This window comes from Hyla sarda, chromosome 5 (assembly GCF_029499605.1).
Source record: "Hyla sarda isolate aHylSar1 chromosome 5, aHylSar1.hap1, whole genome shotgun sequence".
NCBI classification, from domain to species: Eukaryota; Metazoa; Chordata; class Amphibia; order Anura; family Hylidae; genus Hyla; species Hyla sarda.
This window is the reverse complement of record NC_079193.1, coordinates 201,073,012-201,099,217: the sequence shown is the minus strand read 5'-3', so window position 1 is coordinate 201,099,217 and position 26,206 is coordinate 201,073,012.

Genomic DNA, 26,206 nt, shown 5'->3' with positions numbered 1-26,206 from the left:
CAAGGGAACTTAAATGGATTTTTCTGCTTAATAGCATGAAGCCGAATTGACTCAATGTAGAGTTCACTGTACTACCCAAAATGATGAAGCGTTAATATACTGAGCCCCATGTGTATGGTCACGACTGTTTTAGTGTATGTGATAAAGTGATATATAACATCAAGAATTCATTCTTTCTAATACTTGTTTGTATTGTATTTTAGTTCTCTATACACACCTGGCTCCATCCATGATGCCATCCTCACCGCGACGATTCATTGACCAGCATAAGAAAACCATCATCATCATGTTTCCTCTCAAAAAAAAATTTTTCTTGCCGTCACCTATAGCAACCCGGTACTGTACGCCATAAACCATCCTCTTTATGCTATTGCCAACACATCGTGTTTAATTCTTACAACGGAAAATTGCCATAAGGATGCATGTAAACTACAAATGTTGGGGGACATTGTGACACTTCCCTGCAATTGTGTGGGCAAGGAAAGATGGAATGTGGGTGTTGTAACCTTGCTTAGGCTATTGGTACATCCCCTGTCCAACTGTGCTGGTGTTATCCATGTGCATGATGTACACCATTAAAGCACCTTCCTATATACCCTATACACAGGGGATCGTTGTGTCACAGCCCCAGAGTGCATGTCTGGTACGTATCTGCTGTGGCATTCCCTTGTGATGATTTGCTTTTTTTACCTGAGTGATGTATTCTACAATCAGGCGTTCCTGTTGCTAAGGACGCCTTCAGATGAGTCTGGCTTAGGATTCAATTTCTTAACCAGTGCACATGCGCTGGATTATCACACAGAAGGAGTTACTATGGACGCTGAATGACACTGAGAATCTCGCTGCTCGCGAGACTGGTTACGGCTCTCCGGAGGTTGCTATGGACTCTTTGTGACGTGCTCCGAATACAGGAAGTCTTTTACAGCTATCAGCTGCTACCGCGAGGAATTGGTGTCCCGGAAGGATGATGTCATGAGAACGGCTCAGGAGGTAATCAGCATACAGTTAATAACGGACTTATTATATGGACACTTATTGCACGTCACGATCGGGTGACACACAGAGGAGGATCTGCACTTTATGTACACTTATATGATTTTGTATTATGTATTTATGTATGTGATACTCGGATAACATGTTTTTTTGACACATTGTTTATATATGGTAATCATTATATGATGATGTCACTACTTTGTAATTGGTTGGCTTATATAAGCCCTATGTATATCACTTATTAAGCACTTGAGAAAGCCAGCGTGAGGCTGGAGAAACGTAAAGTCTACCTGCGGTGTGCTGCCTATATTTTCTTTCTATATATATATATATATATATATATATATATATATATATATATATATATATATATACACACTGGCTGGAGTGTCTAAAAAAATCAATTATATATATTCTTCCTGATGTGTCTAATTCTGAACATCACAAGCAACAAATATAAGTACATAAAGACTTGAAAGAAAAAGAAAGGATACAAAATTGAGGACACGATTAAAGGCCTCTGTGTTCAGTATGAAACAAAGGACAAAATCAGACTAACCTGTGATGAAATAGAAATTAGACTATTCTATTCCTACCTTGTTATGAATTGAGGCTTTTTTCAACGGCAAAAAAACTCACACTTATTTTCATTGCATTTTTTCTGGCATTTTTACCTTTGTGTGGAAATTTTCTTTTTGGCCCATTTGGCAGTTTGGCAGAATTATTTTGGGTACTTAAAAAAAAATGACATACAGTAGGGATGGCAGATTTTTTAGGGAGCAAATTTCATAATGTTTAAAATATTATTTTTACATTTAAAAGCAGGAAAAAATTATCGGGAGTGGGGCAGGACAATATTAAAATTGTGAACATGCGTGAATTTTTTATGGTTCAACAAGTTTTGTTGAAAAATTTTCATGGCATATAAAGAGACGCAAAGTGTTGCATAAAACATAGAAAAGTAGTTAGTAGTATAGTAACATGGCAAATAAAGTAGGCAGATCAACCTACTATAGTACAACATCCTGTATACAAAGTCGTATTTAGAAAGCTACTTTTATGAGCTCTATATAATTGGACTAAGATTACCTCAAAAGTGATCACCTAGTATGATAGAAAAGTCATAAAAATAAAGAGAAAAAAAACAATAACTAGATGGAGTGTCTAAAACATCAATGGTTTATTAGTAATAGTATAGGAGAGAGGATGGGACCTCGAGGTAAGTCATAGAGTCAGATTGTATACAGCTCAGTAAGATCGGAATTGATTATATATGTGAATAAGGAGGTAACAATCGCCTAGCTGGGGTAAAATTGTAAAAAAAAAAAAAACATTTTGTGCCTTTTTGGGACACGTGCTACATCTTTCTTGCTGTCAAACATTCCTGGACCGTACTTGTGCGGGTCCAAGTGTGATTTTAAAAATATGTTACATCCATCCAGCCTGGCTGTCAAATTTGGAAAAAAAAGAGAAAAAAAATGGGAACCTGCTACATCCAGCCAGGCCTTGGCCGCCTGGCTGGCAAACTTCAGAAAAAAAAGTCTGTGCCAAATGACACTGATTAGTGCAAATAGAAAAGCAAATTCCAGCTCACCCGGAATACGACAGCTGGAGCACAGCATAACAGTCATACAAAAAGAAAGGGATGAATCCAGCTCTGAAGATGCATAAAAACTGTATATCTATTTTCAGGCAGACACAAACATGAACAACATGTCGACAAATTACACGTTTAGTCGTACACTGATGCAGAGGTTTATATAGGGAGGGTAATTCATCCGGGTCATGACACTTGAGCAAGAAGAGTTTTAACCCATTACACATAGAATATAATAAAATCAACAACTTTATTCTACTTCCTTAAAATAATAATGGAAATGATAATAAAAAAGTAAGGGAATAGAAATATGGCACAAACTCCAATGCTAGGTGAACACAAAAAATGCTAAATCACATCTTGGCGTTTGTTCAGACATAATAGAACCCTTGTGGCTAAATTTAAAATCCAAAATATTTCTCTTATTCAATAGAGCAATATTTAGGATTTTAAATTTAGCTACACGGGTTCCATCAGGTCTGAACAAACACCAAGATGAGATTTAGCATTTTTAGTGTTCACATAGCATTGGAGTTTGTGCCATACCTATATTCCTCACTTTTTAAAAAATATGATTCCCATTATTTTTTTAAGAAAGTAAAATAAAGTTGTTGATTTTATTATAGTCTATGTGTAAGGGTTAAAATTCTTCGTGCTCATGTGTTATGACCCGAATTAATTACCCTCCCTATATAAACCTCTGCATCTGTCTCATAAGTGTACAACTAAGTGCTCACTTGCGCTTGAAACGCGCCATTTGTCTACATGTTGTTCATGTTTGTGTCTGCCTGGAAATTAAACCACAGTTTTTATGCATCTTCAGAGCTGGATCCATCCCTTTCTTTTTGATTACACAGTAATACCACCACCTTTACTGTACACTAGCTACTACAAGCAACAGTCCAAACTATTTATAAATCATGTTAATGAAACCGCATGGTCAGGTGGTGTAAACGTAAAAAAAAAAGACCAAAGTCAAGTTTTATTGATCTTTGATCACTTCATATACCAGAAAAATAAAGGAAATAAAAAGTGATAAAAAAAATCCCTGTGTGTACGCTCGTAGTGGGAAATTTCCCACTGTAAATATCCACTGGTACAAGCGGACACACAGGGCTACCCAGCCTCATCTGGGAGCTCGCTCTGCAATCCCTCTGTGACTGCCACCAGTGCATCCGCAGCGTGAAATACACTGCAGATGTGCCCCGTGTAACACTGCACTTAAGGAGCTAAAGCTTCTTATGATTCTCAGTTTATCCCACATTCTAAGGCACAAATGCAATGTATACAGTTTTATTGAGCAACCAATGTATTTCAATCTGATTCTTAGAATGTATTTCTATTATCTTTGCACTTACAGTAGTTTGTTACATTTTTCATTACTAGTAAAAGAAATGTTATACATGTTACATACTGTTTTATAACCTTTTGTTGAAAATCGCATAATTTGTATTCTTCAAATTTTTGGCTTTGTAAATAAAGTAGAATAGGAAAATAAAGTTGATGCATGAAATATTTAAAATATGTAAATCAGCTTTAAAATATGGCCTACTCAATCGAAACTGTAAAATAGGTCATTTTATTTCTTTCAAGATGGCTTTCAGCCGACCTCTGTCATTCTTGTAAGCATGGCCACAAATTTTTAATGAGTGTTGCTATGCAATGATAAATGAACAATCCAAACACTTTAATTAGCTTTTTAGCCAACCCTTATACATTTACTAAGTCTTATAAATTAAATTCCTCAATTTACTCATTTGGTTATACAAATAAAATGCAAACAAAATCTTTGCTTTTACATAAACCAGTTAAAAAATGACATTATAATATTAACCTTTCGCGACCTAGTTTTGACCTTGATGACATAGCTGTGTTTTTCAAATATAAAGATAACAATATGGTCAATATTTAGGTCAGTGTTTTGCTTAGAATATTTAACCAAAATCAGGAGTGGAACCAAAACAGACAAAAAGTAAAATAAAAAGACTTGAACTTTTTTTCTGTCTTGGTTCCGCTCCACTTATTGGTAAAAAATTCTGAGCTAAAAAGTGAGCAAAATGATATGTGCTAACATAGCATAATGTACCATACAAAACAAGGATAGATGATATACCAAAAAAGCGCATACCCACTATTTATGTATAGTGAAAAGTATATTTTATTACAATTTCAACACAATGATATAGCAGAAAAAAACCTTCAAAACATCTAAAAAGGCCCGAAGGCCCCACACAATAAGGGGAAGACCACTTCTGGGGCACATGCTAAATGACAATTGGTCTATTGCACTCATCCCTATAGCCCTAGTCAGATAACCACTAAATTGCATAACAACATAAACAGCATGAAAACAGCTTTCCTCAGATAAAAAATTTACCTGTGAACAATAAATGTATGCAATCAATAGGTGCAAACACTGGAAAAAGTGGGGCTATGGACAGCACATGGAGAATAACCTTGCAGGTGCCCCCCTGACCCCCCACGCCTTCCGTTGCCAGTCGGCAACTTCCTCAGGGGTGTTGTGCCAAATCTCAACATTCCTGCTTTATATATACATTTTAATCAAGTTAATATTCATCAGGAGGGAATACCTGGTGGTCTGTTGAGTCATTCATGCCAGCATGCTAGGACGCCAGAAGCGTCTGCTAATACTTCCGGATTATTTATGTGACGAAAGCTGTTTTCATGCTGTTTATGCTGTTATGCAATTTAGTGGTTATCTGACTAGGGCTATAGGGACGAGTGCAATAGACAGATTGTCATTCAGCAGGTGCCCGGGAGAGGTCTCCCTCTTTTTTAGGGGGGTCCCCCCTGTTGTTTGGGGCCTTCAGGCCTTTTGAGATATATCATTGTGTTGGAATTGTAATAAAAAAAATAGCAACCAGGGACCTGCCGGTATTGCCAGACATCAGCGATAGCGCTTGTGTCCGCCATTAACCCCTCAGATGTCGTGATTAATACAGATCACGGAATCTGTGGCAAAAAGGGTTCTCCATGCAATGTTTAAGGGTCCATGAGACTCAGATGTGTCAGTGCTTGGTGCCTGTTATATGTATGTTGCTGCAGAGTTTTGAATAAAGTTCCCGTTTTTATACTGCAATTAAGGAGCTGGATTTCCTTTCTGTACAAAGGTATACTCAGCCCCTTAACATTTTATTCGGTATCCAAAGGGTAGGGGATAAGATGTCTGATTCCAATCATCCAGTGCCCAAAGCAATGTTTTTCCATATTTTGCTATTTCATTTTTTCCTCCTCACCTTTTAAAAATCATAACCCTTTCAATCTTGTACCTACAGACTCATTTGATGTTATTTTTTTTTTGTGCCACCAATTCTACTTTGTAATGACATTAGTCATTTTACCCAAAAAATCTATGGCAAAACAAACAAAAAAATAAATAAATCTTTGTGCACCAAAAAAAAATATTTTGTAACTTTTGGGGCTTCCGTTGTTTCTATGCAGTGCATTTTTTGGTAAAAATGACACCTTATCTTTATTATGTAGGTCCATAAGATTAAAATGATACCCTACTTATATAGGTTGGATTTTGTCTTACTTGTAGAAAAAATCATAACTACATGCACGAAAATTTATACATTTAAAAATGTCCTCTTCTGACCCTTATAACTTTTCTGCATACAGGGCGGTATGAGGGCTAATGTTTTGTGCCGTGATCTGAAGTTTTTATCGGTACACTTTTGTTTTGATCTTACTTTTTGATCGCCTTTTATAAAAATTTTTATGGTATAAAAAGTTACCAAAAATACGCTATTTTGGACTTTGAATTTTTTTTGCATGTACGCCATTGACCGTGTGGTTTCATTAACTATATATTTTGATAGTTCAGACATTTACGCACGCGGCAATACCACATATGTTTATATTTATTTTAATTTACATAGTTTTTTTATGGGAAAAGGGGAGTGATTCAAACTTTTATTAGGGAAGGAGTTAAATCACAATTATTAACAATTTTCTTACACTTTTTTTTTTTTTTACAATGTTATAGCCCCCATAGGGGACTATAGCATGCAGTGCATTGATTGCATACACTAATCAATGCTATGCCATAGCATTGCATTGATCAGTGTTGTCAGAGCTCCCCTGCTCCTGCCTGCAGTGAATCGATGATCGGACAACTAGTAGGCAGGTAGGGACCCTCCTTGTGTCCATACAGCTGATTGGGCTGATGGTCCCGATCAGCCTGACTGAGCTGCTGGGAAGGTTTTACTTTCACTTTAGATGGAGCAATCAATTTTGATCGGCGCGTCTGAAGGGATCACTGCGATCGGTAGTGTCAGGTAATAGCCGTGGATATGATGTGGTGTTAATTCTTGCGTTTTAGTTTTCTTCTTCTCGCCTTCTAAAATCCATTACTTTTTTACTTTTTCATCCACAGACCCATATAAGGACTTGCATGATCATGTTTTGCATAATCAACTTTATTTTGTAATGGCATCTTTTATGTTACCATAAAATGTAAAACTTTACAACTTTTGAAGGGTTTCATTTTATGCAGTGCCTTTTATGGTAAAAATTACATGTTTGATTTATTCCATGGGTCAATATGATTAACCCCTTAATGACCAAGCCCATTTTCACCTTAAGGACCAGGCCAATTTTATTTTTGCATTTTTGTTTTTTCCTCCTCGCCTTGTAAAATCCATAACTCTTTTATATTTCCATCTACAGACCCATATAAGGGCTTGTTTTTTGCATGATCAATTGTACTTTGTAATGAAACCTCTCATTTTACCATAAAATGTATGGCGAACCCCCAAAAAAATTCTTAGGGAGGAAATTTAAATAAAAACCAAAATGTTGCACATTTTGGAGGGGTTCGTTTTCACACTGTACAATTTACGGTAAAAATGATATGTGTTCTTTATTCTGTGGGTCAATACGATTAAAAGGATACCCATGGCTATATACTTTTATATTTTTGTACCGCTTTAAAAAAATCTAAAACTTTTTGTACAAAATCAGTGATCTAAAATCGCCCAATTTTGACCACCTCTTTTTTTACGCCGTCATCTGTACTTTTTTTAGATACCACATTTGCATATATAAAACTTTTAGATAATTTTTTTTGAATAAAATGTGACAAAAAAACAGCATTTTTGTACTTTTTAAAAAATTTTAGGTTTATGCCATTCACCGTACGGGATCATTATCATTATATTTTGATAGATCAGACATTTACACACACGGCAATACCAAATATGTTTATTTTAAAAAAATTGTTACGCTTTTTGGGGGTAAAATGGGAAACACGGACAATTTAAATTTTCATTGGGGGAGGGGATTTTTCACTTTTTATTTTTACATTTTTCAACTTTTTTTTAACACTTTTTATGTATACGGGGATGTGTAGCTTTTATTGGTTCCACTTTTGCCTATATGTGACTAAGATGTAACTTTGATAGAAGAGAACCATGGCACCAGGTGAACTTGCAGGTAAAAGCTTTCTTTATTGTAGCATAGCAGGTCGGGGAGGAACAAGATCGTGAAGCTGACGAGCTCTAGTTTCGCGTGCAATGACGCTTTGTCAAGGCATGCTGAGAGTGGACGGAACCACGTCTATATCCTCCCATTGACCAATCAAAACAACACATTTCACAACTAATTTCACAAGGTTTATATATGTAGAAAAATCTTATCACTAAGAATCAGAATGATAAAACGCAAAACACAAAACAGATTATGACCCATAAGTCACAAAAAGGTTAATTAGTTAAAAACAAAAGTCAGAGAAATGAAGCCAGATCATTCTGATCATTCAGACCAAGAACACCAGTTGCTCTGGTCCGAATGATCCATTTTGCTTGTGCCTGCAGCAATCTCGTGTGACGATCTAATCCGCCTTCTGTATGTACAATTCTTTGCAAACCAAAAAACCGTAATACCTTGCTGTTACCATCATGCATATCATTTATATGTGTAATCAGATGGGGACATCCTTTCCCTGTCCTGATAGAAGCGACATGTTCCCAAAACCTATAGAACAAAGGGCGGATAGTTTTACCTATTTAAAAAAGGTTGCATGGACATAATACTGCATAGACAACTAAATCCGAGCGACATGTGATAAATTCCATTACAGTATGATTAATGCAGCCCAATTGAATATTAGCAAAGTCTGGGAATTGTTTAAAAAAGTGCAATGTGTATCCAATTGTGGTGTCCCTGGGGAATGCGACTCCTTACAAGTTCGTCCCTAAGGTTACAGGTTCTTCGGAAAGAAATCAGCGTTGGTTTGAATGCAGGGCTCGTAGATCAATATCTGCTTGTTTTATGTGCCAGTTTTTGCAAATCGTCTGTCTGATGATGTTGGCCATAGGGCTGTATTCAAAAGAAAAAAACGGCTCGGGTCATCTCACTTTTCTTGCCGTTTCCCCCTCTTGAAAATGAGCTCCTCCCTATTCTTAGAGCTCCCCCAAAAGAAGGCATCTTGTATTATATGTTCATTGTACCCCCTGTCTCTCAATCTGTGCATTAGTTCACACGATTGCTGTACAAAATTGGAATAATCAGAATTATTACGGCGAAGACAAAGGAATTGGCAGTAGGGTAAAGATTTGGAGACATGAGTAGGATGAAAACTATTTAACCCCTTAACGACGCAGGACGTATATTTACGTCCTGCGCCGGCTCCCGCGATATGAAGCGGGATCGCGCCGCGATCCCGCATCATATCGCGTCGGTCCCGGCGGTAATCAACGGCCGGGACCCGCGGCTAATACCACACATCGCCGATCGCGGCGATGTGCGGTATTAACCCTTTAGAAGCGGCGGTCAAAGCTGACCGCCGCTTCTAAAGTGAAAGTGAAAGTGACCCGGCTGCTCAGTCGGGCTGTTCGGGACCGCCGCGGTGAAATCGCGGCGTCCCGAACAGCTGATCGGACACCGGGAGGGCTCTTACCTGCCTCCCCGGTGTCCGATCGACGAATGACTGCTCCGTGCCTGAGATCCAGGCAGGAGCAGTCAAGCGCCGATAATGCTGATCACAGGCGTGTTAATGCACGCCAGTGATCAGCATTAGAGATCAGTGTGTGCAGTGTTATAGGTCCCTATGGGACCTATAACACTGCAAAAAAAATGTAAAAAAAAAGTGTTAATAAAGGTCATTTAACCCCTTCCCTAATAAAAGTTTGAATCACCCCCCTTTTCCCATAAAAAAAATAAAACAGTGTAAAAAAAATAAAAAATAAACATATGTGGTATCGCCGCGTGCGTAAATGTCCGAACTATAAAAATATATCATTAATTAAGCCGTACGGTCAATGGCGTACGCACAAAAAAATTCCAAAGTCCAAAAAAGCGTATTTTGGTCACTTTTTATATCATTAAAAAATGAATAAAAAGTGATCAAAAAGTCCGATCAAAACAAAAATCATACCGATAAAAACTTCAGATCACGGCGCAAAAAATGAGTCCTCATACCACCCCATACGTGGAAAAATAAAAAAGTTATAGGGGTCAGAAGATGACATTTTTAAACGTATAAATTTTCCTGCATGTAGTTATGATTTTTTCCAGAAGTGCGACAAAATCAAACCTATATAAGTAGGGTATCATTTTAACCGTATGGACCTACAGAATAATGATAAGGTGTAATTTTTACCGAAATATGCACTGCGTAGAAACGAAAGCCCCCAAAAGTTACAAAATGGCGTTTTTTTTTCGATTTTGTCGCACAATGATTTTTTTTTCCGTTTCGCCGTGCATTTTTGGGTAAAATGACTAATGTCACTGCAAAGTAGAATTGGCGACGCAAAAAATAAGCCATAATATGGATTTTTAGGTGGAAAATTGAAAGGGTTATGATTTTTAAAAGGTAAGGAGGAAAAAACGAAAGTGCAAAAACGGAAAAACCCTGAGTCCTTAAGGGGTTAAATGCAGTAGTGAATTAGTGGCTGTTTTTTTCCTAAATACTTTAACTGAAACACCTTGAGGGGAAGCAAGTAATGTAACATCCAGAAATTGAAGTTCAGTATCAGAAACGTTTCAGTATCAGAATTGTTTGTATTGATATATGTAACAAAATCATCAAACTTTTATTCGGGGCCATCCCACACAATTAGGCAATCTTCAATATATATTGACCAGTGTTTTATGTGCAATTTAAATGGTTCATTGGTGGAGTAGATAAATTGTTCTTTCCACAATGCCAAAAAAAAAGTATAGAATAAGTTGGTGCCACTGGCATGCCTATCGCCGTTCCGTTGCTCTGGGCATACCAGTGGCATCCAAACTGGAAAGCATTATGCTCCAGGACGTACATCAATGCCCCAACTGATGCTCTTGATCTGAATGATCGGAATGATCTGGATTCATTTCTCTGACTTATGTTTTTAACTAATTAACCTTTTTGTGACTTATGGGTCATAATCTGTTTTGTGTTTTATCATTCTGATTCTTAGTGATAAGATTTTTCCACATATATACACCTTGTGAAATTTATTGTGAAATGTGTTGTTTTGATTGGTCAATGGGAGGATATAGACTTGGTTCTGTTCCCCACTCATAGCAAGCCTTCACAAAGCGTCATTGCATGCAAAACTAGCGCTCGTCGGCTTCACGATCTTGTTCATCCCCAACCTGCTATGCTGCAATAAAGAAAGCTTTTACCTGCAAGTTCACCTGGTGCCGTGGTTCTCTTCTATCAAAGTAAGATTTTGGACCTTCTGTCTTGCCCATTGAGCACGAGTGTGTGGAAAAGAGTATTTGTGCTACCAATAGACGTCCGGGTTTGATGTAGTGCGGGATCACACTCCTCTACCTCCCACTGATTGACTAAGATGTAATGTAGTCAAAAAGCGCAATTTCAAAGCAGATAACAAATATGTTTATCAATTTTTTTAAGCTGCTTTTAGGAAAACGGGGAAAAGAGGACATTTTATTTTAATTAAATTTATTGGGGAGGGGCTTTTTCACCTTTTAAACTTTTGTCATATTTATTTTTCACTTTTTGTGTCCTCATAAGGGACTATTTATAGCAATCATTAAATTGCTAACACTGTTTAGTGCTATGCAGAGGCATAGCATTGATCAGTATTTTTGGCAATCTATATCTCTGGTTTGCTGGAAGGCAGACTAGAGAAGAAGACACCAGGAGGACAGACAAAGGCAGGTGACGGGACTTCCATCAGCCATCTTGGTTGATCTGATCCCCACACCCGGGTGCAGGCGATCAGATAAGCCATTAGGAGCCTTGCACAGTTGAAGATGCAGTGATCTGTATTGATCATTGCATCTGAGGGGTTAATGGTGGACATCAGCATATTCGGTGATGTCCGCCATTAGATTTGGGTCCCTGGATGCTGATAGAAGCCAGGACAAGCAGTGCATGAAGATAGCACCACACTGGTGTACATGCTGGTGCAATAAGTCTTAGCAGATCAGGACATACAGTGATGTCCAATGTCTTTAAAGTGTCAGATTCCAACCAAAAAAAAAAAAAAAAACTTTTAGGCACCTTTCACACTATAAAATTAATCAGTTGAAAGATCCATTATAAATGTCCGCTAGAAAAGCGTTAAAAACGGATGTTAAACGTCTGTTACAAAATCCCATTCAAGTCTATGCTTTTTATTTTTTTTATTATCCGTTATGACCTGTTATAGCCCGTCATGAAAAACGGTTGTTAGTTGTGACGGAACAAAAAACGGCACATGCACTAATTTTTCTTCCATCACATGAAACGGGTAAATTAACGGCCATTATTTTTTACATTGAAATATATGGCACACGGATGAGCCTTTATGTCATTTGCACCTGGTTTATAATATCCGTTATTATTTCTGAGAATGCTCAGAAGAGGGGACATCAGCAGACTCCTGCAGTGCTGAGGGACTACTACTACTCCCATCATGAAACAGACTTGTTTCCTTGATGGGAATAGTAATTCCCCAGCTGCGGGAGTCTGCCGGTGGCTGGGGAGGTAACATTAGTGTTTGTGCTACAACCCCCATCATGGAACATACTCTGTTCCATGATGGGATTTGTAGTACAGGGGCTAAGGGATTGATCGCACCGGGTCTTACTTCTGAGACCCAATGCAATTAGAAGTTAATAAACAGGGGAGCGGGTGGCATGCTTCACTCCCCTGTGATGTACGATGTATTTACTTTCATTTTTAAATTCCCTGCTGGGAGCCCTGAATGGCTTCTCAGTACCGGCCATTCAGGGCTCCTGGCGGGGTTTTCAAATTGAAGCGCTGTGGTGGGGAAATATATATAGAATCGCTGGGGGGGGGGGTACATGTCTGGCCCCCACAGCGCTTCTATATATCTTGCCCCCCGCAGCGCATTTATATATGTTCCCCTTGCAGCGCATTTATATATGTTCCCACCTCAGCGAAATTATATATGTTTCCCCTGTAGTGCTATCATAAGCCCCTGGCAGTGATATGAATGAAAAGTATTCTACAGCAATGCATCTGGCGGGCGCAATGCGTTGCTGAAAGAATACTTGTCATTCACAGCGCTGCAGCGGCATCTGTATATAGATGCGCTGCAGGGGTCAGACATATATCCATATGTCTGGCCCCCACAGCACTTCTATAATCATATGCCTTCACAGCACTATGAATGAAAAGTATTCTAAAAGCAGCGCATCTGGCCCGCGGGATGCACTGCTGAAAGAATATTTTTCATTCATAGTGCTGCAAAGGCATTTGATTATAGAAACGCTGGATATGTGTGACCCCTGCAGTGCATCTATATACAGATGCCGCTGCAGCGCTATGAATGACAAGTATTCTTCTAGCAGCGCATCGCGCTGGCCAGATGCGCTGCTTTTAGAATACTTTTCATTCATAGCGCGGCCAGGGGCTTATGATAGCGCTTTCCCCACCACAGCGCTTCTATTTGAAAACCCTGCCGGAAGCCCTGAATGCTCCTCAGTATCAGCCATTCAGGGCTCCAGGTGGGGAATTTAAAAATTAAAGTAAATACATGATACATTACAGGGGAGTGGAGCATGCCACCCGCTCCCCTATTTAATTACTTCTAATTGCATCGGGTCCCAGAAGTGAGACCCGGTGCGATCAATCCCGCAGACCACCCTGTACTACAACCACCATCATCGAACAGAGTCTGCCCCATGATAGGGGTTGTAGTACAAACACTAATGTAGCCCCCCCAGCCACCAAGTCTGTTCCATAATGGGAGTAGTAGTAGTCCCCGCTGTGGGAGTCTGTAGGCAGAGGTGTTAAAACGGCCGTACATGAGGGATGTTTTAATTATTATAAAATCCGTTTTTACACAGAAAACGGATGTTTAATAATGGATAAATGCTCATAGTGTGAAAGGAGCCTTACTTGTTACTCAGTACCTCATCCTGATCATGTACACCGATATTTCACTAAAACTAGAATATTACAGCTGCTCGATCTCATTTCAATTGTCTCAAAGGGAAGGACATGTCCTTCTCTTGCCTGAACTGTGATGACTACTCCCCCTCACTCTGCCGACTCACTGCTCTTGGGAGTGAGCCTGACAGCCCTGTTCTGTAACTCTTTCCTCTCTGGTTTCATGCTGTACACACACACAATGATTATTGGGGAATGCATGTACTCTACTGCCAAGGATATTATGGTGAATATGTAACTTAGATCATCCCATGTCATTCATGCGTATCATCCTAAGCAGTCCTGTAATGCTGGGACTTGTTTTGGAATAGTTGAAGGTACAGTGTTCGGATAACTCTTTTTGCAGCAGTGTTGTCTTCAGCTGTGTGCCTATAGCTTTTGCAAAACTACAACTCCTAGCATGCTCAGACATCCTTTGGCTGTCCAGACATGCTTGGAGTTGTAGTTTTGCAAGAGCTGGAGGCACATGATTGTTAAAACTTTTGTGTTACAGCAGTGTTGCCTCCTGCAGCCTTGTCAATCAGCCATATTCTGTCCATGACCCTTGGACACCCTCATGCTGCTGTGGGACTCATTAGTATCCCAGGAGGTATGGGGACCCCTAGTGGTGGTATTTTTAAAGGCAGTTTTCTTTAATAAATTGTGATTTTAAAAAAAGAAGTATATCAGAAAAACTATTGTTTTTCCCAAAATGTACAATATATAAAAAGTTTTCATATCTGACAGTGCCTATTTAAAGGGTTAACCTGAAGCTTTACCTAATACTGCATGCAAGACATTGGCTCTTATAGGTGAGAAAAAAAAAACAAAATTATTTAGAAATTCTTCCATAAACCACTAGGTCAGGCGAATAAAGCACTTTACTATGTAAGGAACAATGCCTTTATCAACTTGATCCACTGCTTTGTTGTCTGGTTTAACCAATGTTACATGCTAATTAGCTGTTAACCCTCAGCACACTGCTATTCCTCTCCCATCCATCTTTCTCCTTCAAGCTCCTATGTACATCTACAGCATACTGCTGCACACTTGTAGGTTGCCAAAGCTGGCATCCCAGCTGGTCCCATAAATGCTCAATTGGTAATACATTTGGAAACCGGCCAGGCTAAGGAAGTGTTATCTAGAGACATTTCTGGAAAACCCTTGCTGTGGATAGGCAAGCATTATACTGCTGACATATTTCCAGTTGGAAGGCCTGTCATAATAGGTAAAACATGGTCACATGATGTACTGCATATATTGCTGAGCTGTTACTGTCCCTTGTATCACTACTAGGAATGTTACAGTATGTCACTCCACAGCAAAGGAAGGGTTGAAGCGCTCACCACAAGGCCTCCCAAATGTTGATGAATCTCAAACAGAACCTGGATGTATTAATAAAGACAAACTTTGTAGCAGTCGGATCTCTAATTCAAAATTCCACTTTAAACAGGTGGAGGTAGCTACGTCGAATGAGTCAAAATGACCATTCTACTCTCAGTGGAATAAAGTGCCCCATCACAAAGACTGTCGACTGGGCAAAATGTCTTTTAATCTCTCACCATGCTCTTATAGACTACACAAAAGTAGCCTTTTTATAGGACAACAGGGGGAGCACTTTCATACCCTCTTGTGATAGGACCCAGTGTCTAAACAGAAGTCCCCTAAAATTATTTACATATAAACCTGAGACATACCTTTCTGAAGAGTTTTGCAGCAATCTGACATTTCTATTTGGGTGCTTTATTTTTGTTGTCAATGAGTGTACATTCAGATAGTAATGCTGACTACAGGGATTTAGCATGCACAGGAGAGAGGAAGAAAGTAAGCATGTCAGGAGTATAGCAGGAGTCAAAACGATCCCTATTATGGTGTCTGATTTGGCGACCCAGCACAGAAAGGTCTGTTTTTTTCTTTACCTTCGTTTTCTATCATCCATTGGTCGATTTCCCTATCCAATAATATAATGTAAATTACTAGAGAAAGACACTATTTCTTTCCAGTACAAAAATGAATGGAATCAACTGCACCGCTACATATTCACTTGACTGACATATTACTAGGACTTCTTACTTACTGTTAGGACCTCAGTCAACCATTATAATAATGATCAAAAGGACTGGTTGAGTGATTTCGCTTTTTCTTCATATATTTTAGCTTTTCTGCACTTTTTCCAACACTTCAGGCCACCCCTTCTGCAGGAAACTACAATACAGCCCAAGTTCCTTTATTCTTGTATATACTGAGAGTCCTAGGGGTACTCAGAGTATATCAGATATCAGAAATATACATTCACAATTACTTAAACATGCCCCTTTTCTGAGTACTGGTTCATGATACTCTTTCTCGGGAAGATGATACAGCAAAGCACTACAACCAATTATCATGTGACATTGAAGACACTACCATACTAATGTTGTATCTGCTGACTGCACTTCATTCGCTCTGTGATCTCCATAATGATATATACTGTACTTCAGCATGTATTTACTTTACTATTAATTGCCTTGGATGCGCGTACGGAACATTTAAAGGTCATCCGGTCGAAAACATGAATAAAAATGTTTTTCATTTTAGTAAACACAGTTCTTTTTCATTCATTGACAAACCTAATGCAGATTCCATGAATATTTCTCTGTTTGTGTTTATTTCTGCTTTAAGTCTGATCACTGGAATGTTCATCTACATTTTACTTTCCATGGTTAACTGAACTATTTCATCAACTGAGTTATAGAAATGGAACATTTATTTGACTGCTGTAGCATCTGTGCCAAATTTACCATTAATAGATGCATTACCAGTAAAGCATGTGCATTGATAAAATACATTAGCTTCCTTTAATGTGATCTATGCTTATAGGAAACACGGTCAATGAATAAAACGGACCGCAGTATTGTGGTTCATTTTTGAGCAATATACTGAATTGATTTGTCTAACTTCTATGTTATTATATCTCTAAACACTATACTGTGCAATGCTATAATTTACTGTGACATGTTCATAAATAATCAAAGAGGGTTATTTACTATTATTACTTACTGTAGCAAATTTGCCTCTAAATGTTACCAACCCAAAACCTACTTAAGCATTGCATTTACTGCATCCTTTGAAAACCTCTTTGCACATACACTCACAGATACAATAGTGCTAGAAAGTTTGTGAACCCCTCAGAATTTTCAATATTTCTGCATAAATTTAACTTAAACGGCATTTGATTTTCTTAAAAGAAGATAAAGAGAAAAGAATCAAACAATTGAGTCAAAAATATTAGACTTTAATGTTCTTTAAATAATCTTTAAAATTAGCAGATAGTTTATTGGTTCAATTAGAGTCAGGTGTTTGTTTGTTTTTAACAATTAAACCATGAAACTTTTACTGAAGTGTACAAGTTAGCAAAGACAAGGCAAACAAAGGCAAAGGAATGAACATCAAAACACCAATATCAATGTACTTAAATACAGCAATAAGGATCACAATATAAACAATCAGGAATTACAGGAAGTAAAGATAAAATCATGCTCAAAACAAGAATACCTAAACAGTTGGTCTCTCTCCCATGAAATGTGAAAAAGAAAGGGGTACAGGGCATATTAATACAAGCATAAGCAGTGACGCATGTTTGGGCAGTGAGGGGATATCAACCAAGGTTCCAAACCGCCTCAAAGTTGTCCACAGTGCAGGTGTTTTTTAAATCAGTGGAATACCAATCAGGTGTGAGTGGATGACCTGTTTTAGTTTAAAGGGGTACTGAGACATCTTATCCCACCACTGGGGACCCCTAAATCTTGTAGTCGGCACCCACCTGTTTGAGCTGCACGCCGCGGTGCCAGCTCATAAACAGCCAGGTGGCGACCAAGGGGGCGGGGTATAGTGATGTCACGACTCCGCCCCCATGTGACATCACTGCCTGCCCCCACTATGCAGTCTATGGATAAGATGTCTCAGGACCTGAGTACGCCTTTAAGGGTAGGGTAACACGTTGCAAATACGCAGCATATTTCAAACCGCGCAAAATCCACTGCACAGTGGGAAATACACTGCATATTCTCCTATGAGCAGACACTCAGGGCTTCCCCATGGCAATGTGGCTTTATACCAGGGAGAATGGGAAAAAAAAACATCCACAGAGTCATAACAAATATTCAGATAAGCTGCATAAAAGAGAAAGGCTGTCACTCCATCTTTTGACTGGATGCAGCTAAAGCTTGAGTTGGAGTTTCTCTGGGGTATTATAAAGCAATGTGGTTTTGGGGGAGAATTTATCAAAATGATAAAGTTATTTCATGCCAAGGCTACTGCCATGGTTTCCTTTGAGAGGAAGTTTACTGATAGATTTTCATTGTTGTGCGCTACCAGGCAGGGTTGTCCCCTCTTTCCTTTGCTTCTTTCTCTGGTTATCGAACTATTAGCTATAAAGATAAGACAATTTGATATCTGGTTTTGGGGCAAGGGGGAGCATGGTCAACATATATCTGTATGCAGATGACATACTTTTTTTTTTTTTTAGAAGACCCAGTTGTATCCATGCCTAGGGTGATGGAGATTATAAGAGAATACAGTGACCCCCCGACCGACCATGGCCCCGACATATGATCAAATCGACATACGATGGCCTCTCAGAGGCCATCGCATATCGATGTCAGCATCAACATACGATGCTTTTTTATGTCGGGCCCATCGCATTAAGTGCTATCCGGCAGCACAAAATACTTAAGCTGCTGCCGGATAGCAGCTTAATGTTCCCCGTGTGGTGCGGTAAGTATTACTTACCCCTCCACGATGCTCCGGGGTGCTCTCCGGGTCCAGCGCTGGTCTTCCGGTGTCTTCTCGGCCCTCTCCAGTGACGTCAATAAGCTGCTGCGCACGTCATCCAATAGGAATGGCGTATGCTGTGGCGAAATGGCGTCGCTACGCAGGCCCAGTAAGGCCTTGCGGAAGACAGCGGAGGACCGGAGAAGACAGCGGAGGACCGGAGAAGACCAGGATAGCCCAGCAGAGGACCAGAGATGACCAGGAGAGCCCAGCGGAGGCCCGGGGTCGCCATCGTGAACGGCGGGGACACCATCGCGAGCGGCGGGGACAGGTGAGTACAGCTTCCTATACTTTACATTGCACGGATTGCTCAACATACGATGGATTCGACAAACGATGGCTCTTTTGGAACGAATTACCATTGTATGTTGAGGGACCACTGTATAGCGGATATTCTGGTTAAGTGTTAAATTGGCCTAAGTCTATTATGCTTTCCTTGTGTCCTGGTTAAATTGGGTACAGCATATTGGGTAAGAGTATTGGAGAAAGATGGGCAACTTTGTTACCTGGGAAGACAGATATCAGGGGAACTGCGGGAATATCAGAAATTAAACTTGAAACCTTTGTTGAAAAAATAGAAAAGAAGGTGGTGGTATGGAATGAACTTCGGATAACAAAGGCGGATAAAATAGCTTTAATTAAAACAATTATACTCCCCAAAGTACTTTATGTTTTTGGTTCATCCCCCAATTTGGTGTGAAAAAGTCTATTTAAAAAAAATATTATGCTTAAGTAATTCAATAATAATATAGATTCTCTTTTAGATTTTATATGTATTTATAATTTTATACTATTCACATTTTTTATCTCCATTTTCCTACTTTAAGATTATGAACTTTAAGGTTTTTAGCTATTGGATGACAGCTAGACAACCTATAGAGAAAGCATATATATATATATATATATATATATATATATATATATATATATATATAGATATATATATCGTGTGAATTCGGGTAGAAGAAACAGGCATGGTCGCACATCTACAATCTTGTATAATGATCTGATTGCTTCTCAGCATAATATCAAAAACTAACAGATTGTTAGTATACATTTTTGATCAAAAAGTACAAGCCCACTCGCCACGTCAAGGCCACCTATTTAGAGTGGGTCCCTAACGTCCCTAGCATAAAATGGCGTAGCACTGGGCGGCGACCACCACCGCCGCAACACCAGTGCCCACGGGGGGAACGACCCACTGGCAGAGCGGCCCCAATGCCACTCAAACCAGTCTATGGGTCGCACCTCCCCACAGACACGGCGCCATGGCAGCAACGGACGCCGCACAGCACCACACAAGTATGAACAAGGTGTAATAGCACACTTACCAAGCTCTCCCAGTCAGACTGGGAGGCTGCTAGGAAAGAAATGGCCCTTGTGTTTGAACATGTGTCTGCACTCTTCCCCACCCCCTCAGCCCAACCCTATATAAGTAGTAGTTAGCTACACAAGGGCCATTTCTTTCCTAGCAGCCTCCCAGTCTGACTGGGAGAGCTTGGTAAGTGTGCTATTACACCTTGTTCACACTGGTGTGGTGCTGTGCGGCGTCCGTTGCTGCCGTGGTGCCGTGTCTGTGGGGAGGTGCGACCCATAGACTGGTTTGAGTGGCATTGGGGCCGCTCTGCCAGTGGGTCGTTCCCCCCGTGGGCACTGGTGTCGCGGCGGTGGTGGTCGCCGACCAGTGCTACGCCATTTTATGCTAGGGATGTTAGGGACCCACTTTAAATAGATGGCCTTGACGTGGCGAGTGGGCTTGTATTTTTTGATCAAAAATGTATACTAACAACCTGTTAGTTTTTGAAATTATGCTGAGAAGCAATAAGATCATTATACAAGATTGTAGATGTGCGACCATGCCTGTTTCTTCTACCCGAATATATATATATATATATATATATATATATATATATATATATATATAATAATTATTTTTTTTTAGTTAAGTTATTGTTTTGAAAATTATTTGAATAAGTTATTTGTATCTTGTTTGACAAACAGAAATTAGCATTTGACAAAAAAAGGAATCCCAAAGATGTGTCTGTAGAAATAAAGAATATCTTCCAGTGAATTTTATTTTCAGTTGTACGATTACAGTCATGCTCATTATTTCGCTACAATGTGTATGGTAATAAATCAATAATGATTGTCTTAAACTGCACATATTTTAGCACAAAAAAGAAGCAAATAACTTACTCAAGGTTCTCTGAAATGATAAAATGTATTTATTAACTGATTGTTTCTCTTGTAGCAGAGAGTGTAAAGACATGTCTAATAAATGTCTTATTTTGTGTGGCAATTAATACAAATAAATTATTTTATGTACCCATGCACACTTCATTAAACAATGATTCTTTCCCAATGACATATTAAAATTGCTGAATGCCCAGAATCATTTTACCAGCTCACAGTGTAATACACTAAGTCATATATCAAAGAACTGATGGAGAGGTTATGATGTATCACTTCCATATTTCATTTTAGTGGCAGGGGTTTTGATGAGTGATAATATATCTCTCCTCTTTCACAGATAATATGCTATCCAAGAAAGGTAGGAAGTTAAATATGCTGCTTCTTATTGCCTCATTTCATGTCCGGACAGTGTTTGAATTTATAATGCAATACATGTTGGAAACAATTGTAATTTTAACAATTTTAAAAGTTTCATATTATAATAAAAAACTAAAAGTACATCTATATATCTCTAAATCTATCTCATATCTATCATTATACATGAGTGCTTCAGGTTCAATTACAGTATACCATCAATAAAGTGCACAGGTGCAATATAATTATGATATAATAACAATTATGATATAGGTGGGGGGATGGAGTCACTCAGCATAGGCAGCATAACATTCAATTAGATAGCTATTGTCTGTCTGTGTTGGTTGTAATATTATTTCTCTTCTCTTTTTATATAGAGATGGGCATAGAGTGGATGCAGCACTCACATGAGAATGATCCTGTCAACATACTATGTAGAATATCTATTATGTTTATGTCACTTACTATAGACTGTTGCTAAGATTCATCATGCTGATTATGTAAAGACCAGTGGGATAACTCTACTGAAATAGTCACACTTCTCCAGATGCTGGTGTTGCACCCTAGGCATCCCTATCCCACTGTATATGGCAACGGAACAGGATCGCACTGGTATGTGGATCACAAGTGTGCTACGGTTTCTGCGTGACCTTGATATCTACTGTGCTATTGCACCATGTTGGGAGATTGCTAAATTATTTAGTTCAGGGGTCGGCAACCCGCAGCTCCAGAGCCGCATGCGGCTCTTTAACTCCTTTGCCGCGGCTCCACGAGTCTGTCCTGGTCACCCTCATTCCGGGACAATGCAGTGTCCCAGAATGATCTCAGCCCGTGAGCCGCCATCACGTCGTCGTCGGTTTACTTACCTGCCCTGGTGCCAACGGAGCGGAGTCTCTTCTCCTGGGGCCACGCGGATCCTCACTGTCATGTGACAATGTAACGTCACATGACAGTGACGTCGCCGGCCTGCACCTAAGTCAAGGAGCGCCGCCGGGAGAGGAAGACTCCACGCGAGGAGCTGGTGAGTATGTAAAGTACATTACTCACTTGACAGCGGGGCGTTAACCCCTCACCCTGCGGCAGTGTTAAAGCTGGCGCGGGGTGAGAGGTTAATGCTGCCGCTGCCATGGGGTGAGGGGTAACTTAACCCCTCACCCCATGGCAGCGGCATCGCTGCCGCGGGGTGAGAGGTTAACGCTACCGCTGCCATGGGGTGAAGGGTAACTTAACCCCTCACCCAATGGCAGCGGCAGCGTTATCGCTGCTGCGGGGTGAGAGGTTAATGCTGCCGCTGCCATGGGGTGAGGGGTTAAGTTACCCCTCACCCCATGGCAGCGGTAGCGCTAACCCCTCACCCTGCGGCAGCATTAACCCCCCTCTCCCCAGCCCACCCCAGGCCTGGGCCCAAAAAAGCCCACCCCAGGCCTGGGCCCAAAAAAGCCCACCCCAGGCCTGGGCCCAAAAAAGCCCACCCCAGGCCTGGGCCCCAAAAAAAGCCCACCCCAGGCCTGGTACCAAAAAAAGCCCACCCCAGGCCTGGGCCCCAAAAAAAGCCCACCCCAGGCCTGGGCCCCAAAAAAAGCCCACCCCAGGCCTGGGCCCCAAAAAAAGCCCACCCCAGGCCTGGGCCCCAAAAAAAGCCCACCCCAGGCCTGGGCCCCAAAAAAAGCCCACCCCAGGCCTGGGCCCCAAAAAAAGCCCACCCCAGGCCTGGGCCCCAAAAAAAGCCCACCCCACACCTGGGCCCAAAGAAAGCCCACCCCACGCCTGGGCCCAAAAAAAGCCCACCCCACGCCTGGGCCCAAAAAAAGCCCACCCCAGCAAAAATATATTTTACATTGTTAAGTGAAAATCCTTTTTTTTTTCTTCAGATTGACAGCTGACTGCATAATCCTGTATATATAGCATTAAGGTAAGAAACAATATATGCAGTGTTATATTTGTTTTAAATGTCACAATGGTTTTGCGGCTCCCAGTTTTTTTTTTTTTCTTCGGAAACGGCTCTTTTTGTCTTAAATGTTGCAGACCCCTGATATAGTTGATAGAATTCATGAGCGAGAGGTAGCACCTTGATTTCCTGGCAACTTAATCACATGATACATCACAGGACACACTAATGTGGTGTCACATTCAGTTTGTCATGCACAACCCGGAAATGCCTATGTACAGCGTTTTAGATCTTGTTGAATGTTAAATTATGTAACTTGGTTGATTAGCCCTGCATTATCATACAGTCAGGTCCATAAATATCGGGACATCAACACAATTCTAACATTTTTGGCCCTCTACACCACCACAATGGATTTGAAATGAAACAAACAAGATGTGCTTTAACTCCAGACTGTCAGCTTTAATTTGAGGCTATTTACATCCAAATCAGGTGAACGGTGTAGGAATTACAACAGTTTACATATGTGCCTCCCGCTTACTAAAGGACCAAAAGTAATGGGACATTGGCTTCTCAGCTGTTTCATGTCCAGGTGTGTGTTATCCCCTCATTATCCCAATTACAATGAGCAGATAAAAGGTCCAGAGTTCATTTCAAGTGAACTATTTGCATTTGGATTATGTTGCTGTCAACTCTCAAGATGAGATCCAAAGAGCTGTCACTATCAGTGAAGCAAGCCATCATTAGGCTGTAAAAACAAAACAAACCCATCAAGGAGATAGCCAAAACATTAGGTGTGGCCAAAACAACTGTTTGGAACATTCTTAAAAAGAAGGAAGGCACCGGTGAGCTCAGCAACACCAAAAGACCCGGAAGACCAAGGAAAACAACTGTGGTGGATGACTGAAGAATTCTTTCCCTGTTGAAGAAAACCCCCTTCACAACAGTAGGCCAGATCAAGAACACTCTCCGGGTGGTAGGTGTGTGTGTTTCAAAGTCAACAATCAAGAGAAGACTTAACCAGAATGAATACAAATGGTTCACCGCAAGATGGAAACCATTGGTGACCCTCAAAAACAGGAAGGCCAGATTAGAGTTTGCCAAATGACATCTAAAAAAGCCTTCACAGTTCTGAAATGACATCCTATGGACAGATGAGACCAAGATCAACTTGTACCAGAGTGATGGGAAGAGAAGAGTATAGGAAAGGAACTCCTCATGATCCTAAGCATCAGTAAAGCATAGTGGTGGTAGTGTCATGGAGTGGGCATGTATGGCTTCCAATGGAACTGGTTCTCTTGTATTTATTGATGATGTGACTGCTGTCAAAGCAGCAGGATGAATTCTGAAGTGTTTTGGGAAATATTATCTGCTCATATTCAGCAAAATGCTTCAGAATTCATTGGATGGGGCTTCAAAGTGCATATGGACAATGACCCAAAGCATACCGCAAAATAGTTTTTTAAGGGAAATAAGTGGAATGTTATGCAATGACCAAGTCAATCACCTGATCTGAATTCGATTGAGCATGCATTTCACTTGCTGAAGACAAAACTGAAGGGAAAAGCCCCAACAACAAGCAGGAACTGAAGAGAGTTGCAGTAGAGGCCTGGCAGAGCATCACCAGGGATGAAACCCAGCATCTGGTGATGTCATGCGTTCCAGACTTCAGGCTGTAATTGATTGCAAAGGATTTGCAACCAAGTATTAAAAATTGAAAGTTTGATTTATGATTATTATTCTGTCCAGTTACTTTTGGTCCCTTAACAAGTGGGATGCACATATGCAAACTGTTGTAATTCCTACATCATTCCCCTGATTTGGATGTAAATACCCTCAAATTAAAGCTGACAATCTGCAGTTAAAGCACATATTGTTCATTTCATTAAAAATCCATTGTGGTGGTGTATAGACTCAAAAATGTTAGAATTGTATTGATGTCCCAATATTTATGGACCTGACTGTAAATGTTCACTTGGTTGTAATACATGCTGCTTGAAAATGATGGTTTGAGACCATCGAAACGTCACTGCACATTGGGGTGAATAAACACCCTCTTTTTTCACTATCTGGAGTGCCATTCCCTTTTTCTTTATTGTGTACCTTTGGATTCTGGACCGTAACCCAGGCTGGTGGGCACCAATGCACCAAATTGGGAGTGATGATTTCTTCTGAATCTATCAATCTATCTATCTTTATTAACACATGGCCTCCAATATTCACTCCAATATTTTACCTCTTGGCAACTATGATTTTAAGATGGATGTTCACCAGTACCCGGTGGTGAAAATAAAAAATAAAAAAGGGAAAAAATATTTAGAATGAATCCAGACCTCAAGGATGTAACCAAAACTAACAGTTAAGGTACATAATAAATATTAAATTGTAAGGGAAAAAAAAGTCAAATAGACTGTGCTCCAAATACAAATAACATTAATTTAAAAATCTTAAAATATAAACAAACAGTATTTGTCTAATTCATTAATGTCCCATCACAAGGGTTTTGTGAATGGGACAAATTACTAGCATAAAATCGGTTTAGAGTAAACACAACACTGTTATAAAACAAATCTGTTAATGTATTATACATGTACTGTTAATTAGCATGCGATTGCCCACAAATGAATGATCCAAACTCTGCTATTCCAATTTCAAAATTATTGTTGGTACGAACCGATTGAAGCTACACCATCAGGCATTCAGTAATCCGACAGATCTCAGACAGTCCCATAGAAATATATGGATCCTATGTATCGGAAGAATGCAAAAGTCCTTGTTAGATCCGCATGCTCTGACTGGATCTAATTGTCAGAGAAGACACAAACAGTAAATGCTCTGTAAGTGTTTTAACAGATGGTACACTGTACCTCTCACCCACGGGACCTCAATCTTTTTGGTACGGGCCTGGCAGGGCCTGTACGCGTCCAAAACAACTTAGACTGAGAACTGTGTCTGCCTTTGGAAGATCTTGGGGCTTGTGAGCCAAAGAGGCACCTTATGTCAGTCTAGTGTCTGC